Source organism: Meleagris gallopavo, chromosome 1 (assembly GCF_000146605.3).
Source record: "Meleagris gallopavo isolate NT-WF06-2002-E0010 breed Aviagen turkey brand Nicholas breeding stock chromosome 1, Turkey_5.1, whole genome shotgun sequence".
Classification (NCBI taxonomy): domain Eukaryota; kingdom Metazoa; phylum Chordata; class Aves; order Galliformes; family Phasianidae; genus Meleagris; species Meleagris gallopavo.
Window position 1 is genome coordinate 70,705,294 of NC_015011.2, and position 4,808 is coordinate 70,710,101.

Sequence of the window (4,808 nt, forward strand, 5' to 3'; positions counted from 1 at the left end):
CTTCACCTGTGCTCCCGTGGCTGACTCATTGCTCGCCTCACGTGATCAGTCAGAGGTTCAGGCTATGATTCAGCAGCTCCCATACAGTACTTAAATATACTTAACAACTTTTCTTATTTCTTCTGCTGTTTATTGCTACAAATAAAGCCTACATACTCATCCCTCAGCAGGATGTACAGGAGGCTTTTCCATTTTCCTAACAACATATTGAAGAACTAATCATCCTTTACTCCCCAGCTCTTCAAATTTCTGCATTAAACTAACAATTATTTTGACTTTGCTTCACTAGTCATCTTTCCTGCACTTTTGTAATTTTGTTATGATTCTGTGGCTATCTTGCATCCATCTGAAAGCTTAGTGCCCAAATCTGAATGAATCTGGATGACTCAAAGGCTCATATTTATTTCACTCTACTCAACAGTAAACTTCCAGTCCTTAAATATCTCATCCTTCTTACACCATTCTAAAACAATGGTAGTGGTTGTCTATTAACCCCCAGGCTACTTCTACTGTATGTACCATTTATTCCACTCTTTTTGTTTGTTCAGAGTCTGTTTGTTCAGGGTTTGTTTTATTTCTCAGCTTAAAACTTTTTCACTTGCATCAGTTAAGTCAATGCTTTCCACCAGGAGGGATTTCTACTGACCAACAGCACTTCATCTGCCCATCAATCTACTTCAAAGTGTTTAATGTTGACTAACTGTAATATCTCGCTATCTTATATTACGGGGTAAAATAATATTCTACAATAATTCACATTCTTTAAAGATCCCAGGAAAATGCCTTCCAAAACTTTCCTTTTTCTTAAAGATCCTTAAACTGTGTTTTGCAACATCTTCATTTTAGTCACTTATGTCTGCCTCTGAAACCCAACCCAGAACAGAGCTCCTCTGTATGATAGGTCCTACTCAAACACAGAATGCTAATCTCACAGTGCTTTTCACCCAGTGTAATTCATATGGACACTGGGCAAAGAATTGGGGATTTAATTGGATTGGATTACTGGACAACTCAATTCAGGTTGATATCTAATACACAAACTTCAATATTTCCCAATTAGATGGTCCAAAACACTGTAATTGGAATTGTACCATCATTTATGACTGTAGTGCCCAAAAGCTTGAAATTCACAGATTGATCCCAATAACTCAAGCCCTTCAACTAGTTTACACTTGTTCACAGAATTACAAAATTGTAGGGTTTGGAAGAAACCCTGCTCCTCCCAGTAGGACAGGAGAGAGAACTGGGAAAACAAAACCAAAGCAGAACTCATGGGCTGAGATAAAAATTATTTACTCAGACAGAAAAAATGGAGAGAAAAGGAAACTAATCATTGTAATGATAATAATGTAGTATATATTATACACAAAACAAGTGGTGCGAAGTGCAATTCTTCACCATCAATTGATACCCAGCCAGCCACTGAGCAGCAACTGCTCCCTGGCCAACACTGTTTTTTAAAGTTTATTCACATAATGTCATATGGTATGGAACAGTTTAGGTTGGATGTGTTGGTTCTGCCCCCTCACAGCTCTTTGTTCCTCCCTAGTCTCACTCTCTGGCAGAACAGTATGAGAAGCTGAAATGTCCTTGATTCGGTGCATCACTTCTCAGCAGTTATCAAAATTATTGATAGGATTCTCACTATTAGGATGTCCTGCTTCTTTACTGCAATCTGCATTTATAATATTAATAGCACTATTATTTGCAGTAATCATTGTGGTTATTATGTTTTGTATATGTGCCAAATCCATGCTAACCAGTGCGTTAATTTGCCAAGAATGCACGATTGTCCAGGTGGACTGAATCTGAGCTGTATCCAGGTAGAGGGAAAGAAAATTCAGACATATAGGATAATGCTTGGTTTTAGTTTATGCAAGCACGATTTAGATCTTGAATCAAGTGACTATAGGTATGGAGTGAATAACATGGGATTTATACATAAGGGGCTAAAAATGCTGGTGCTAAAAATGCTGGTGCCTGCTTATCTCTTGTGTAAACCTCGGGCATGAAGATCTGCAAGGTCAGCATGAAAAGCAGCCAAAAGTGGGAGTCTGCAGTGGCAGGATAGTTCTGTTTTGGCTAAATGTTGCAAGAAAAAGCAGATATATGGCTTTAGCATAAATCTCCAAGGCTGCGATACCCAGAGTTATACATTTACTTCATTAACTGTGAAATTTAGTACTAAAGTTAACACCCCTGAGTATGCTTACAAGCTCTAAGAAGAATATGCTGAACATATATGACTATATACTTGACTGTCCACTCAAATCACCATTCTCAGAGATCCTCTCAGTCTCTCATAAGGAAAGTATCTTGTGGGGGCAAATCAGAGCAGAGAAAAGGGGAAGAGGAAGGAAAAGAGATTGGAGGAGAGAAAAGAGAAGAGAGAGAAGAGATGGGACATCTAAGTATTGCACATCACATGTTGGTGAAGAATACCCAGGGTAGTACATATTTTGCCAGCACTGTCATCATACACTAGCACTATTGCAGCTAATGCATATCTCAGTGGCAATTCCAAACTTGTTACATGTGTCACTTCAATAAATCACCTATTTTTCAATGTGAATATGCCCAGTGAAAAGTCTTGGGGGATCCTGGTAGACAAGCAGTTATGAGTCTGTCCAGTGAAAACCTTTCAGGGGGTGGGGATTCCAGCAGGCAAAGTAAAACTATATTCTTAATGCAACAGGTAAATTAAAAAAAGGAATAGCGGCATAATGATCATATGTGGGGGGAGAAAATGGGATAAATAGGAGGAAAAGTCAAAAGCGAACAGATGGAGGGCACAGCATAGGAAAAAGGAAAGTAATGGGAGACGAAAGAAATAGAAGTCAGAGAATATGAGAAAGAATGAGATCTGACCCAGCCAAGTTAGGACAAATAATGTCCAGTCAAAATTGTAGAATTTTCTGAATGCCTAAAGTGCTTTGCTTTCATTCTTTCTGCAGCCATTCATGCCTTGCAGTCACCCAAGTCTGCTTCACTAAACACTTTATTGGCTCTCAGTATAGATTCTCACCATTTTTCAGTGCAAATACTTGGTAAATCAAGCAAACCTCACCCACAGACACTGTGAGCCTAGTTACTAGCAAGAACAGTTGAAAAGTATATAATGAAAAACAGCCATTGGATCCAAAACTCAGAGAGAACACAGAATACTTCTCCATTTTCATGTGAATTTTGCTTGGTTAGGTTTCTCTTCTCCCAGTTGCACTGCTTTCTGCTTGCCCTTAAAAAACTAACTTGTGCAAAGAGTTTAAAGGCCATGACAGGGGTACAAAAGAAGGAGCCTTTAACAGCTCCCAGCAGCTGAAGAGGTAAAGCAGTGGTTGAATTAAATGGTTGTTCCTGCCAGATGGAAATGAGTTTTTCCCACATTTCAGAGAGATGGGTTGGAAAGCAAACAGGAAACACTAGCATCTAGACAGTATTTAAAAATGATAGAGGAAAAGCACACCAAAGAGGAACTTGAAAGAGCTTGCCTGCAGAAGGAAGCACCTTTTGTATTTTAGGGGCTCAGCAAGCCAAACAAACAACATAAGCTCAGGGGAAAAAAAAAAAACAAAAAACAAAAAACAAAAAACCTCCACATTTATAGTGACAAGTTCAGGAACAAAGATCTGAAAATCATGAAAATCAGATGATAGGGTTACAGAGTTTGTTAGTAAGGGCTTTGCATATTTTTCTTTTTTTTCTTTCAAGTAGAAGGAAACCGCTGTTATTTTTGAAATTCCTTTTAAAGACTCTATCTTCTGACTGTCTTTGCAGTTGTGATGGGGCAAACCAGAGCGCACCCAAACTCTGGGGAAGAATGTCCTTAAACTGCTAGGAACCTGCAGGTGGGACATTTAGCACAAATAATAAGGATAGTTTAGGGATATTATAGAATCATATCATGGAATCATAGAATGGCCTGGGTTGAAAAGGACCACAATGATCATCCAGTTTCAACCCCCTGCTATGTGCAGGGTCACCAACCACCAGACCAGGCTGCCCAGAGCCACATCCAGCCTGGCCTTGAATGCCTCCAGGGATGGGGCATCCACAACCTCCTTGGGCAACCTGTTTCCAGTTCATCATCACCCTCTGTGTGAAAAACTTCCTCCTAAAATGAGGTAAAATGAGTTTTCCAAGGTATATCTCAGAAAAAGCTCAGAATACACATTTTTTTCTTTTTAGGAAGGAGAGCATTAATGTATGAAAATACATTGTTTCAAGGTTGAAACTCAGTAACACAACTGGGGAACAGCTCTCAGCTTCTGGACTCAAGGGTCCCAGGTAGGATAAAAATCAGTGTTATCTACCGGGAGTGTTTTTGTCTTTTTCTCTGCCAAGCATTGAACCTGTAATAGAAGAGCACGTTCTGAGTGCTTTCATTTGCAGTTGCTCTTTTCTTTTAAGGTTACACAGTCACTGTATGTGATGCAAACTCGTTTGGAGACACTGCTGTCAAGCTACAGGAGAGGCTGTTACTTCACGCTGGATTTAATCCCAATTACTATCATACCATGGAGGGATACTATCATACCACAAGCGATGCAGTTATAGGTCAGCCAGTCACAGGGCCGGGCAAACAACTGCCGCTGTTCCAAACCGGACCTGAGTACAGCGACTCGTGACCCAGCGGAGCTGCGCCAGGCGGGGACTGTGGAACCTCTCCTCAGAGCGGCAGCGGCAGCTCCGGCCACAGACACCGGCGGTAGAAAGAACGTGCCTACGTCACGTGACAGCGAATTCGAAAGAGCGGCGCGAGACGCCGACCACGCGCAGGAAGCGGCCGGCCGGCCGCCCGCGGGACGAGC